We start from the raw sequence: 14,975 nt of genomic DNA on the forward strand, positions 1-14,975 counted from the left end.
GAATATATAATAACTATAAAGCTATAATGTTTTCTTGCCATTTCCCAAATGAGGAAACTGAAATGGGAGAAGCTAAAGACCTTTCCCAAGGGTGACAAACTAGTAAATGCCAAAGCCAGAGTTTTCATCCCACATTACCTCCAATTACCAAACTACACAAGGTTGGTACCATGTGTATCTGGCTATTATGAACTTCTTCCTCTGACTCTCTCAACTCTGGGAGAACTAACAAATAAAACAGCTATCACCTACATCTGTCTCCCACGATCACACCAAATTTCAGCCATTTTGTGATGTTCCATTTGAAATAACCAGGCAGTCAGAATCTCTTCTCATCTTATCTTTCCATCAGGTAGGGGGAAAAGTTGTGTCCTTGATGCCTCTATGGAGAGCTGTAGAGAAAAGCAAATGGATGGACATGTTAGATGATAATGGCAGTCATTGTGTTGAGCCAAATTTAATTGATGGAAGCTTCAAACTGAGTTGATGCAACTCTGAGCTTTTCCAATACGTATTGCAGGTGTTTTATACCTTCTTTCAATACAAAGGAAATATTATATAAGTACATAAAACATGTAACATTCTGTTTCCAGAACCAAGAGTTCTCGCTGCCAACTGCTAAGATCCTGCTAATTGATACACTGTGGTTTTTGGCCAGCCAGTGTCTTATTTTCATGATGTCAGTTGGTGGTTTAGTACATTTTATTTTTTTATGGTTTGCTTGCCCTGTTCTCTCCCAGTGTAGAGCCAATTCATTCACACGGCATTCAGTTTGAATTGTTAGGCACTGAGCAATGGGACTTCAGCTTCAGTGTAGATTGCAGACCAAGAGAGGCCAATTATTATATGGTATTAATTTGTGTTATATTTGCCCTTTACTGGTTTTTTCTTTAAAAAAAAAAAGGAAAAAGAATCTGTGGTAATACATCTAGATTCAACCTGTGAGAAAATTCTTAAGTAATACTCTTTTAGTAGAAGCACAGGGGAGGAAACTGCAGTATGAGTAAGAAAATAGAGTCCCTTAGAAAGGCAAGTGACAGGCTTAGTAGTTAGATACTAGGAAGAGTAACTGGTTACCTGCGGCAGGATCATTTGCTCATTGTCACAGGAGCTACAGTAACATCTCTAACTCCAGACCTCCATTATCTATAGTCAAGCATAAATTGGACCTAAGTTTAAAATATGTGCATCGATGATTTTGTAGATGTGGATATTTTTTCTTCTGATTATGCAAATGAGGTACTAATATTTCTTTCTGAAGGGCCCATCAGATAATCAAATGACCAGAATCCTTACCTGATCCAAGTTAACATATTTAAAATGGTATTCTGAATATGATAAGATTTACGGAAGTCATGAAAATTCCAGTTTTCTCAAAAATTAGTATTTATCAGCAATACCATCAGCACAATGATATAAGCTCTGTACGTGAAAGTAAATCTATATTATCAACATGATCTGGAGGAAATTGTTCTATCAAGTGAAATTGGCATTTTTGGTTGAATTGTGTGCAGTTCACAGTGCATTTTTTTGTATGATAACCTTGGCTTGTCCTAACAGTTTAGAAAATAAATCTTCATTATATCTCCTGAAGATCAGACACCCATCTGTCGGTTCATTACAGTGGTTGTAGAGAAAACATTTGGAAGGGATGATTTAACAAAAAGTAATTCTTGGCTATGGAGAACTCCCCAACTGCAGAGAAACAGAATGGATTGCATCTTGGAAAACACAGAGGTTGGAAAGAACTCAGAACCCTGCTAGATAGGCAACTGATGTGGAAAAGCATCCTTATGCTCAGAAAGGCATTGCTAGGGCAGCAGATACTGGGGATGAGTGGACAGCAGCCAAGTATGGAAGAACGATGAATGACCAGAGATGCAGACATGGCATTCAGAGGTGTGTTGACAACAATCACTGAGAAGTACATGTCAGTGGGAAAAGATGGCCCATACTGGGTGTTGGGAACAGCCAGAGCTAGAAAGAAAGTATTGAAGGTCTGAACTTACACCGAATACAAGTTGAGGAGGATGAGCAGGGACCTAGGTTCAGAATCTCCTGTGCACAGAATAAGATGAAACCTCTCTAGTAAATATATATTGATTTTGGCTCCCTAATCCTCAAGCTCTCTTCTTCTGATAACAGTACCCACCCAGCCTTTTCTTTTGGGTACCCTTTGCCTCACCTTGGGTTGGGCTAATCTTATCCCAGATCCAAAAATGGGAATGTGGCCCTTGTCCATACAATCAGACTATCAAATTGTCCTGGATATAACTGGTAAAGAGAATGGGTAAACCATGGCCAGGCCTGCCCATGGGAAGACCTTAAATAGATATATTAGAAAATTCTAGGCTCCATGATTTAACACAGGAACAGGGAGACTAATCAAGTGTTAATATAACAAGAATTTCAAGGTCCATGGACATTATGCTTAGATCATTGCCTTCTGCATAGCCTTGAATCATAGTGGAAGTTGTTTCTGGGTGTTGAAGTGGCTGGGATACAAAAGGCATGTGACTCTCTGACTTTTAAACATCCCCTCCATATGGATGGCTGAGACTTCGGGTCTGCCTTTGAGCAAATCCAGAAAGGTAATGTGGAGCCTCATCCACACGTCTCATCTACACATGTGTTCCTGCACTGCTTCCTTGATGCTTAGGAGGTAAAGCCCAGTAAAGAACATTTGAACCGAGTCCAAGTTGACATTATTGCCAATCCTTGAACTTGAGCCAGATTGTGTGCTTGGACTCAGCTCAATTTGAACATGACACATTAAAATCAATCAGAGCTGACCCAGGGATACAGTGTGGAGTGATTGAAATGGCAAGGAAAGATCCCCATTTCTGTTACATTTTTTAGCTGTGAAGTTGTAAATCTAAAACTACTAGGAGGAATCTTGCTATAATATAAGGAGATCCTTATATTATATGACAATAGAAATGGCCAAGAAAAGCACGGTGAGAGGTGAAGAAGGATCAGGTCCCGATGACATCATTTAATACCATGCCTGAACCTGGCTACTTTTGGATTCTTCAGGTATAGGACCCAAAAATTTGTTTCCTGCTTAAGCTAATTTGGGTTTGGGTTCTTTTAATTTTCACCCAACAAAGAGTACTAAGGCATCGTGATATGTGGACATTTCTTTGGGCCGTGTTCTTGAAGATTCCAGAGATTAAGTTTCCTGGCTACATCAGTTATTTGTCTACTGATTCTCAGCTCTCACATCATCCCTCATCTGTTCTGTGACTATAGAGCTGGGAACTACATTTCTCAGAAACCCATGACAACTATCTTCCTAAGAGGTTTGGCCAATGGAGGTACTAGCAGGAGGTTAGAAGGCAAGTGGAAGGGAGAAAGGGATCCCCCTGCTTCCAGCTCTGGCAGCAGCAGCAGGCAGGTATAACTTCAGCCACCAGCATCTCTGGGCAGTCCCAGCTCCAGGCATGCCCCATCCTATCAACACCTCCTTGTTGGTTGAAACACCTGGCCCAAAGTGCTGACACCATAAGCCTGAGCATCAGTAGCATGGAAAACCCCTGCACAGCTCAAGTACCGGCCATGCAAAGGCCCCTCATCCAAGGTACTAGTGCAATTCTAGTAACCTCAATACTTCTCTTCCCTAGCCCTAGCTTGTGAGATAAATATATTAAGCTGCTAATACTGGATGGGAGTGGGGGTCTGCTATACAGCACTGTTGTGGTAACAGATACATATATTACAACCTACTTACCTAGTTTAAATCCCCTCTATAAAACTAATGAATGCTGACTAATATACCCGTTATCACTGACAAAGTGAGGGGCACAATGGGAATTGGACGACTTGATGTTCTGCAAAAAGATCATGAGAAGATGCATGGTTTTGCTAAGGTCAGGCCACTTGGCAAGTTGCCAACCAGGGTGACTATTTCCCTGGGGATATGCCCCCTAAGTGACACACAGTTGCCTGTAAGTGAAGACATACTTACTCATGACTACAGTATATATTTATTACACCCCCACCCCAAGAGACTAGAATGCTTTGCTTTGCCTTACTCTCTGGAATACAAAACGAGACTGACTGTTGTGCAAATTCCATCCTTCCCAACTGCTCTGAGTATATCCAACTACACAATAGCCTAAAGTTTTCTGGCATAAAACAATAGCTAATTTATTATGCTCTCAGATTCTGTGGGTTGTAAATGTGGACCAGGTCAGCAGAGCTGGTTGGCGCCTGCTCCTTAATATCAGAGCCCCTTTTGGGAAGACGTGAATGGGTGGGGTTGATTCAAATGGCTGGAGGTGGTATCATCTGGAGGTTTCTCCACACATAGGGCGGGAGGTGTAGCTCAACAGGGCCTACCTGTGGTCTTTCCATCACAGCAGACTAGGGGGTGGTTAGACTTGTTACAAGGCAGCTCAGGGCTCCAAGAATTAGTGTTCCAGAAAATAAGGCAGAAGCTGCAAGACCATTATCACTTACCCTCAGAAGGCTCACAGCCTCCTTTCTGTCATATTCACCTGGTTGAAGCAGTCTCGAGCCCATCTAGATTCACAGGAATGGGACATATGCCCACCTCTATGCGAAGATCATCAAAGAAGGTACAGAACTGTTTTAAAACCAACACACCCACAACTCTCTTGGACAAAGGTATGCAAATAAAATAGCACTTCCTCTTTTTACTGCAGTAGAATACTGTGAAAATTCTGTGCTAACTGTGGCTCCAGGCAACACAAAGATAACCTAACAGCAGTTTGGTCCCCATATTCTTGGTTTAATTGTTCATGCGGTACCCTCTGGAAACATAGCTGTAGGCATTGTGCAGTTTCAAGCCTAGATGCAAAGCAACATTTTGACAAAGGTTTATGATCGTTAAGCGGCTTCTCCACATTGGGTCATCTTTTAAAATCTCCTCCTAATTTAAGTCCGCAGTTCCCAAAACAAAGCACATCCCACAATATGGAGCAGCGTCGTCATCAAGAGACATATGGAAAAAAACAGAAAAAAAACCAGAATAAAACATAAACCACCCACCCACCACTGATGGAGAGACACAGATCCTTAGAGGGGCCTGTGAAAAGATCCACAGCCTGCTAGGGGCCTCTTGTAACCTACAGAAGTCCCCTGTCAGTCCCAGAAAACATCCACAAGTGGAGTCCTAATGCATCTGGGTATTCTTACCACTGGCATCGCTCAGAACTAGATATGTCCTTCAGAGCGTCCACATTAGAAATGTGAATGAATAGTAAACTTACATAAATTCCACACATTAAATAAAGAAATGGGAAAGAATCCCAGCACTAACTATGCAGCTCTACTTGTATCACATGCTCTAAAATAAAAGGGGCTATTTATTATCACCAGATGGCACCCCCCCCCAGGGGTTGCCCACAACGACAAATGGGTTCAGTATAAAGTCTGAAGCAGTTTGGAATATCTGCTGACTTCAGATTTATTCTGATTAACAGAAGTTCATAATACTATTACTAGTCCCAATTCTAATTTAATATCCCCTCTTTATGTCCTTCGACAAGGTCTTTATGGAATTTGGAGTGATTAGCTTTTGATCTTCCCTTTGCTTCTAAAATTCAGTTATTTTCAGATCACAATCATGATCGATCACTGCCTACATATTTTGATCAGAAAATCAAACTTCCTCAAGCTTTTGAAGCTGACATAGCATTCTTAACAAACCACCCAGATTTTCAAGAGCACACTTATCCAAGCCAACTGGCCCTCTCGCTCTCAATTGTTGCAAAGAATGCCCTTAATGATCCTTTTTTCTCCTCACTTTCCTCCACCGCCTGTCCTTAGAATAGCCCAGGTCTGAATCTGAATGATGGTAGAAGGCACCAGAAGGGGATGGAGAACAGCTAGAGCCCAAAGACCTCCGCTAGAGCTGGGCAGAGAGCTCCTGGAAATGTGTTGGCAGAGCCAGACATTGTGGAGAAGGGAAAAAACAGAAAAATAAAACCAAATAGTGCTGTTCTAGGATAATGTTTTGTTTATAATGATTTTTCCTCCAAGGAGTGCAAATATCTTGCCCAAAAGAACATAATGTCATTTCTTATAAATTGCCAGAAATACTCTGTACAAGACACAGAAAGCAAGGTCTCTATTTGCTTCTAGGGAAACCTCAGCTTGACCAGAGGTACCTTATACAACAGCAATTTACATACACTAATAAGACCTGATCCATGAATTAGGAGGTGGGGCATGTATGTGTGCATGTGTGTGTGTGTGTATGTGTGTGTGTGTGTGTGCAGTAAAGCTATATTAGAACTACACAGAGAAATCAGAAATATAACTCTTGGTTGCTAGGTCCTGAAAAGACATAGTGCTTGGCATATAGTGAGTATCGAGTCTTAGACGGTGAAATGAAAAATTACTTTTTCCAACTCCAGTATTAGCACATTCATTGTATCTTTTAAAACATGTATCCTTCCCTCCAGAATCTGGGTACCTCTCACTCACCTTCCACAGAGACACCCACCCAGTGACCCCTATCACAGTACTCTCGTCCCCAACAGAACCCTTAACAAGAGAACCAAAAGGCTCTTTAATGCAGCCTTCCGCAGAGCCAGCCTGAGCAAATCTTGTCCTATCTGCTCCTAGGTACTACTGCTCTTTCTGCATATCCTTTCCTTCCCCGTCACTTCCAGCTCTGCAACTACTCACCTCCATCTTCCTGGGAGAGCCACCCCAGCTCAACATCTTTGTTGCCCTCTCTGAGGTTCCAGTCTCCGGAATGACACTCACTGTGCCACTCTGCCCAGGCAACTTTGCTCCAGGAGCCCACACCCCCAGGACTGGCAGCTTTACTTGTCCTCACCCTGGGTGGGTGCAGCTATCCGCTTTTAGACTCAGCCTCATGCTGACCCTGAATGCACATTCCATCTCCCCATCCTCCCAAGCCCCCTTCCCCCACTCCCACCCCCATCTCAAAGCAAGGAAACTAGTTCAAACCCAGGCTGGACCATTTTCCTTCATCACCTGTCAGTAGCTGCTTTGAGTTCTGCCCCTATGCCTAAACTAATTCCCCTCATCCTGTATCAAAGACTAGTTCCTCATCTTTATACACTATTGGGGACCTATAAATAAAGTGAAGTCATCTATAATGATAAGAAATCACCTGTCAAAGAAACATAAAGCTGACAAAGCATCAAGAGCAAAAGCTCAGTTTACAAAATCTGGAGAACTGAAGGAAGTTTGAACACAGGATTTGACTAGGCTAAGTGGTAACAACTGGTGAAGAGAGACCGGTGCAAAATCTAATGCCAGCATCTCTTCTTATTATGGACTTTTCCATGGAGCAAATGAGTTTCTTTCAGGGTTTAAAACAGTGGTTCTCAAATCTTAATGTGCATCATAATCACCTGGAAGTCTTGTTAAAATGCAAGCTATTGGGTCCCACACCCAGGGCTTCTGATTCAATAGATCTGGAGTGGGAGCCTGAGAATTTGCCTTACTAACAAGTTGTCATGGCATGCTGATGCTGATTAGGCCACGCTTTGAGAACCACCAGTTGTGAAGCTTGGGCTTTGGAGAACTGTATCTTACTCATTAGGATAGAATGGTGTGGAGCCCTCCAGGAAAGATGCAAGGCACCTTCAAACCCCTGTGAGTGAAAAAGACATCTCCCACCTCCTCAGCCCCTGCCATAGATGAGTACAAATGGGGAGGGAGAAGGTGGCATGAAGGCCTTGGAATCCCAGACATGATGCGATGTCCTTGGCCATCGTAAATCACAGCTCAAGGGCGCAGCATCAGGCTACTCACATTCCCCCAGGCTCGGACAGATGAACAGCTTATATTGGTTCATTTGCTCTTGACCCGGGACAAGACTTGATGTTTTGTGTGGGTCACTTGTGGGCATTATCACAGCAACATGGAAGATTCTCTTTAATGCACATGGGATTCCATAAGACTGTTCCTTTTCTTCCCCTAAGTTAGAAGAGGGATGCCTTGTGGCTGATCATGAATATTAAAGGGCAAGTGTAGCTTCTTTCCAGCAGCAAACTCTGTTTCAGTGAAGAAAACGGAGCTCCCACGATCTAACCATGGCCTTGTCCTCAAGGCATCCTGTGCCTTTAAGGACCCACAGCCCAGCAGGAGGGGCACGTGGATGTGTCATAGTCACGATGACAATGGACTTTGATGCTCAGGGAAATATCAGTTATTGTGAACACAAAGCTGGAGATTTTCCAAGAACAGGAGGTAACCCTGTCCCTCTGAGTTGTATTGCTTTGGGGCTGATGGCTGGAGGTATATAAAGTGTAAAATGCAAGATAATACTGGAAATCGGGGTTCACTGGGGTAAAAAGTGATAAAGAATGGAGGCAGAAGCCTCTACTACCCATTACCAAAATACTAGAGCCTTAGATGGTAGTGTTTAGCATTTTAAATGTAATTTTGAAACTGTAAGCAAGCTGTGTATTTAAGTTTGTGTCTCACAGAGAAGCAATATGTGGAGTATGCATCCTGACGTGAATAGACACCAATTAAGCTATACATTAATCACTGCTGTTTGTTCTCTCATCTCTCGCCCCAGATGTGGAGGCACCATGCACCTTGTATCTTGGAGAATGTAATCCTAAAAGACATAGTAAATAACTGAGATAAGGAACTAATGATGTTTTCCAGACCCCTGTTACATGTTACCCAAGATGATTAACTTTCTTTCTTTAACATGTATAAAAGCATCGTGAAAAATCACTACAGGGAGGCAGATTTGGGAATTTTCCCTGCCCTTCCACCGGTGCAAATAAACCTTTTCCTCCACAGCCTGTTTGGTGTGTCTGTGCCTAAGCGCTCGAAGCGATGAACCCAGATTTGGGGTGGGGGGTGGGGGGATTTCATCTTCAAAATTACTGTCATGTTTGTTTCTTTAAGTACTTGAGAGATTAAAGATGAGATCAGTCCATTTCAGTTCAGCACATTTTCACTAAGCATCTGCAAAGTACCCAGTGCTATGCCAGATGTTAATGACACACAGAGGAAAGCAGTGTGGTTCCTGTTCTTGGGTTGCTCACTGCCTCCTGGCTTCGATACAGAGTGTTCCTCCAGCCCCAGGAATTATGGTTGAGGATACAGTGCTATATTTCAGAGCATGGGCTTTGAATTCAGAAGGACTCGTTGTCAGCTCTGGCTCTACATTTCACTGGCTGCGTGACTGACTGATTTGATCGATGTCACTGAATCTCAACTTCCCCACCTTTAAAATAGGGATAATAACTTCTCCCTAACAGGCTATTTGAAGAATCGATGAGAACATTCTTGTGCAGCACTGTGTACAAGGCCTCACGCGAAGAAAGAAAATGAGAGGCATTTTCTTTCTTGGCTCCTGTCCTCTGGAATGACCTTCCTAAGACTGACATCTAAAACAGGGGGACTAGCAGCTGTAAGACCTGGTCCCATCAATGTGTACCCTGAAAACTTAATTGAGTAGAGTATCAAATGCTTTAAGGTTTTCAGTATCAAGTCAACGTGGATGTTTTCACCACTGCACTCTGTACCTGGGCTACTGCTTGTGTTCTCAAAAGCTGGGTCCCTAACTTATCTCTCTCTCCTCCCTATGCCTGAGAGCCTATTTCAGTTTCCTACTGGTTACCATGTCCTCTGGAATTACTGACATGCCTTGTTCTGTTCTTGCCCCTTCTTATCAGATAAGTGCTGCTTCTGTGGCCCCAGTAATTCCAGTCTGCCTCTTTATCTAATTGCACATATATCCAGCCATTGGGAATGACTTTTATCTCAGCCTTAGAATAAAACAAGACTGGAGAGTGTCCTCAGTTCTGAGTCAGACGAAGTTGGGAAGTTCAGGTGATGGAGCATGTTGAGGACCTCTAGGTAGACCAGAGAGCCCTGTGTTACAATCATGTGATTTCCTTGGAGTCCTGGCCCCAATTTCCTCTCCTGAGATCCAAACACCTTCTCTGTAATATCACCTTACCAGGCATGGTTGATATGCCCTCACAAGGTTATTTTGAAATTAAAAACAGGGAATGTTTTGTATAGAGTATATTTTATGACTTTGGCAGTACTGGGTTCTTGGACTCTTCCAATTGCACAAACCCTAGAATGTAACCTTAATAAGAAATATTTGGTCCGATATAAACTGTTAGACCATATGTGCCAGTTTAAAACTATCATGTACCTTAGAAAATTCATGTTCTTTAATCCTTGTCAATATTGTTGAGTGTGATCTTTTTTATTAAGTTGTTTCCATGGAGATGTGATCCACCCAGTTGTGGGTGGTATCTTTTGATCAGATGGTTTCCATGGAGATGTGTCTCTACTCATTCAAGGTGGGGTCACTTACTGGAACCCTTTAAGAGGGAACCATTTTGGAAAAAGCTTCAGAGCCAACAGAGTCCACACAGCCAGAGAACTTTGGAGATGCAGAAGGAAAATGTCCCCAGGCAAGTAAGAAATGAGGAGCAATAGCTAGCAAACATTACCCTGTGCCTATCCAGCTGAGAAAGGCATCCAGAAGACAAAGACCTCAGTAGGCACCAGCAGTATGCTTTTCCCACTGACAGAGTGTTCCAGATGGCATCAGCCTTTCTTAAATGAAGGTAACCTTTTATTAGTGTCTTAATCTGGACATTTTCATGGCCTTAGAACTGTAAATTTGCAACTTAACAAATCCCGTTTTTAAAAGTTGTGCCGTTTCTAGTATATTGCATTCTGGCAGCTTTAACAAACCAAAACACCATAGATAGTGTTTAAAGTCATGGTTTGAATGAGAACTAATAGAGTACAAACAGGTCCAAAGACAGAGCCATTGCATGTTCCATTTAAAGGCCTGGAAGATGGAGTCCTGAGGGTCTAACATTGGTTCAAGAAACTGAGAATCTTGGCAGATTTGGCATTGGTGTGGCAGGAATTAGAGTGAAGACATCCTCACTATAATTAAAAAAGGAAATATTATTGCAGAGGACCACATAATCTGCCAAGATGTTTGTTCAGAGGTACCTAAGACCACCAAATGGTTCCCAGTTATTAACAGTGGTAATGGAAATACAAAAGTATGAAGCTTTAAACTGGGGGTTCTTAAACTCCTCTGTCTCAGGAACCAATTACACTCCAAATTTTTTGAGGTTTTGATTAAGAAGGTCATATCTATCAATATTTAGCTTATAGGAAATTAAAATTGAAAAACAAAATAAAGCGCAAGAATGCATGGGCATCCGTTCCATTAGTCATCACAGCAACTGATGTCAGCACTCATTGTCTAGCCCCGGGAACACTCCATGTAAATCTTTGAGAGAATTAAAGTGAAAAGCTCAACCAATATCTTAGTATTATTATGAGAACAGTTTTCAACTCATGGACCCCATGAAAGAATCTCAGAGAGCTCCTATGTTGCACAAGAAAAAAAAAACCACCTCATTTAAGCAATGTGCGAGTGAAAATCAGGTGAAAGGTATTTTAAAATATAGGCCATAAAAATGTCATGATTAACCGAGTGTATGGTGTGTGTAGTAGATGGAATTATGGCCCCCACAAAGACATGTTCAAGTCCTAACCTACTAACCCCCCAAACCTGTGAGTGTGGACTCATATATAAGTAAGAACTTGAAAGGCCAAATTGAATCCAGGTAGGCTTAATCCAATATGACTTAATCCAATAAGTCTTTATAATGAGATGAGCCACAGATGACTGAGCAAGACTAGCAGGAACCATGGAAGGAAATGGAGGCAGAGATGAACTGCCGGCAAGTCACCACCAGAATGCTGCTGGCTTCAGAGAAATCATACCTTGATTGTGGAATTCAAGCTTTCAAAACAGTGAGACAATAAATTCCTCTTGTTTAAGCCAACCAGTTTATGGAATTTGTTATAGTAGCTCTGGCAAATTAAGACAAGGTGGTGGGGGTAATTGATGTTTCTGATATGATGCCCAGATTTTGGCCTCAGAGGCTAGTTGTAGAATAATATCTTTCAGTGAGAGGAGGCAATGGGTTTTCAAAATGTAGGCCACAACTTATTAGAGGCTGAACAACTCAATTTAATGCATGACAACCAACATTTTATAAAATGAAGTAGACTAGAACAGAAAATGCCATAAATTGTTAACACATTGTTCTAGTTTGCAAGCTGCCAGAATGTGATTTACCTTGGTTCAATAAGGCTGATGAAGTTCAGGGTTTCTCTCTCAAATGGAAAGGCATATGGCGACGTCTACTAGCTTTCTCTCCAAAAATCTTCAGTGGCTTCCCAGGGGATCTGTCCGTTCAGTTGCCTCTGTCGGTTCTGGTGGCTTTGGTGGCTCTAAAGCTTTTTCCAAAATGGTTCCCTCTTAAAGAACTCCAGTAAGTAGCCCCACCTTGAATGGGTGGAGCCATACCTCCATGGAAACCATCTAATCAAAAGTTACCAGCCACAATGGATGGCTCCATGGAAACAATCAGAAAGGTCCCACCCAACAATACTGAATGAAGATTAAAGGACGGCTTTTCTGGGGTACATAATAGCTTCAAACAGGCACACATTTATTTTTGTATATGTATACCCATTTAAAGTATACATGTACATACACAAGTATATGAATCCTGAGTCAAGTTGTAAAATACAGTTCCTATTATATGCCAAGTTTGAAAATGCCTGAGAAAAGGACTATTAGAAGAAAAAGCTCCAGATTGGTGTTTGTTTCCTCCATTCCAGGTGGCTGGAATGAGGCTTTGTCCTCTATCCCAGGTGGCTTTCCAAAATGTAAATCTAAACATGACAATGCTTTATTTATAGTCTCTCAATGCCCTTCTCCCATTCACCATAAGACAAAATTCAAACAGCATAACATGGAAAGCCCCGGAGGCCTGGCCCCCATGTGTCCTTCAAGTTTTAACTCCTTGCCAGGCTCCCAGAAATACCCTATGTTCAGGTAAAAAAGAACAGTTTTCAAATGCACAAAATACCATGATTTCCTGTGTCTGTACCTGGACTACCTACTAAGTCAACATCTTGACCCAATTCATGTCTCAGGCTCCAGCTCTCCCAGGTGCGGCAGAATCTCACCAAATCCTCATCAAACCTGATTCCTCCTCCTGGATACATAGGCAAAAAAGATCTCCCTGCCCTTATGTATCTAGGTTGGTTATATAACCAGCTCTGGCCAGTGGATTGTAGGTAGGGAGGTGATGGATGCTACTAAAGGCCCCTCAAAATATCCCATGCTATATGTCATGATTTTTCTCTTTCTTCTTCAACCTACCAGATGGAGAGGATCTCTGGACCTTAAGGATGTCAGAATTAGATGAGACACCCCCTCTCACTCACCCCTGGACTTCATATAAGCCTCAAATAAACCTTTTTTTTTTTGGTTTAAACCATTGAGATTTGGGGTCTGTGTGTTTAGCCTTCCTAATACACTAGGTTTGAACCCTTGACATTTACCAAATTGTCCCTTTGTTTTCCAAGAAGGAGACTAGAAGACAGTAGTCCTTCTTAGTTCTAAGCTCTCATTACTGCCCACACTGATTCCAGACTCATTGAATCTGTCTAGAGTCAACAAGGGGCCCAGAGAACAGACAATGGAAGCAAAAGAATCTCTATTTCCACAGGGTTTAGGAAGGCAATGGGGGTATAGGGCCATATCCGTATCACGCATTGTACTCATCCTTGTTCATGGATCCACAGGAAGCAAAGCTAGCTGATAGAGGGCTTTTAGGCCTTGGTAAGAACTTGGGGTTTGACTTCAGATGTAATGGATAGTCATTTGGGATTTTCAGCACAGGAATGACATGTTCTGACTTTTAAAGATGTACTCTCTCGTCTATGTTGGAAATATATTCTGTATGTTGGGAAGTGGAGTAAAGCAAGGAGATATACATACAGAAGCCATTGTGTAACCCACGACAAGTAATGGTGACTTTGTCCAGAGAGTTAGCAGTGGAGGTGGTAAAAAGTGGCTGGATTCTGGATATGTTTGGAAGGAAGAACCAACAGGATTTTCTGACAGGCCACATGTGTGATTTCCGCTCCTTACTCATCTCATTTCCTCACTTCATTTAGCCCTCTGCCCAAATGTAATAGCCTCAGAGGAACCTCCCCCAAATTCTCAACCTGAATCGTCCTCTCAGGCTGTGCCACACTTCTTTATCAGTTATTTTAACTGGCAGTCATATCTATGTATTTGTGGACATATTAATTGTCTGTCCCTCCAAACAGAATGCTCTCTCTATGAGAGCATGAACTGGTTTGTCTTGTCCCATCTGTATATTCAGCACCTAGACTAAGCACCTAGTCCATAGCAAATACCTGTAAATGAGTAAATAGATTCAATCGAGCTTGTAGGGGTACCACAGGGCTTGTTCCTAACACATCAGACAATAACAAGGCTGCTTCTGCACTGTGTTCACTATGAAGTGAGTTCATCACAATGGTAAAGAAAGGGGGGCCCTGACCTGAGCCAGGCAAAACCTCACCCTAGGGGGCTTGACTATGACTGTTTCTCAGATATTTTCTTTCCTCATCCAGTTTGCTCAATAGCACCCAATAGAGTTCTAATTTCACTCTATGACTAAGGAAGTTCAGATTTGGAAAACCGCAGTGTACTGCTTTCACGTACCCATTCGCAATGTCAGCCAGGAATCTTAGAAAGTATTTGCCACCAAATTCCATTCTATGGAAGATTAACAAAAACCACCCAAGTCTCACCCCAGGCAACCCCAACAATTCTGAGTATGGTGATTCTCATGGAGGGGACTTCCTGGTTTGTGAAGAATATGTTCTGATATTTAATTGAATCAAAGCCATTGGCATCCCTAGCAACGGTTTTATCTGTAGTTCTAAGAGACTCTGATAAGTGTGTGTCTGAATCTATTCACTGCTGGAAGGCCAACAGCTGAGTCTCCATCTATCTGCCTTCTTCATTTAGCCTCAATAGAAGCCTTCCTTTTCTATGACTCAGCAATGCTGCAAAATGAGTGCAGAGCCACACATGTCACCAAAGGAGGCTCTGGAGAAGAACTGACTGTGTTCGTGGAGGTGAT

At 42.2% G+C, this 14,975-nt stretch overlaps 2 long non-coding RNA genes across 7 annotated transcripts in view; one reads left to right on the forward strand and one right to left on the reverse strand.

The window, feature by feature from the left end:
• The window catches only part of LOC143653016 (uncharacterized), a 127,253-nt gene extending 114,996 nt beyond the window's left edge, over window positions 1–12,257 (reverse strand). For all 6 annotated transcript variants that reach the window (XR_013161021.1, XR_013161020.1, XR_013161018.1 and 3 more), the window contains exons 1-2: window positions 12,101–12,257; window positions 253–392 (exon numbers count right to left, since the gene is read on the reverse strand). This is a non-coding gene — a long non-coding RNA (uncharacterized LOC143653016). The remainder of the gene's footprint in view (window positions 1–252; window positions 393–12,100) is intronic.
• LOC143653019 (uncharacterized) lies at window positions 11,569–13,279 on the forward strand. Its single transcript, XR_013161023.1, has 3 exons — window positions 11,569–11,772; window positions 12,649–12,696; window positions 13,199–13,279. It is a non-coding gene; the product is annotated as an uncharacterized LOC143653019 (long non-coding RNA).
• The last annotated feature ends 1,696 nt before the right edge of the window (window positions 13,280–14,975 follow it).

The sequence above is a fragment of the Tamandua tetradactyla genome, chromosome 13 (genome assembly GCF_023851605.1).
Source record: "Tamandua tetradactyla isolate mTamTet1 chromosome 13, mTamTet1.pri, whole genome shotgun sequence".
In the NCBI taxonomy this organism is placed as follows: Eukaryota; Metazoa; Chordata; class Mammalia; order Pilosa; family Myrmecophagidae; genus Tamandua; species Tamandua tetradactyla.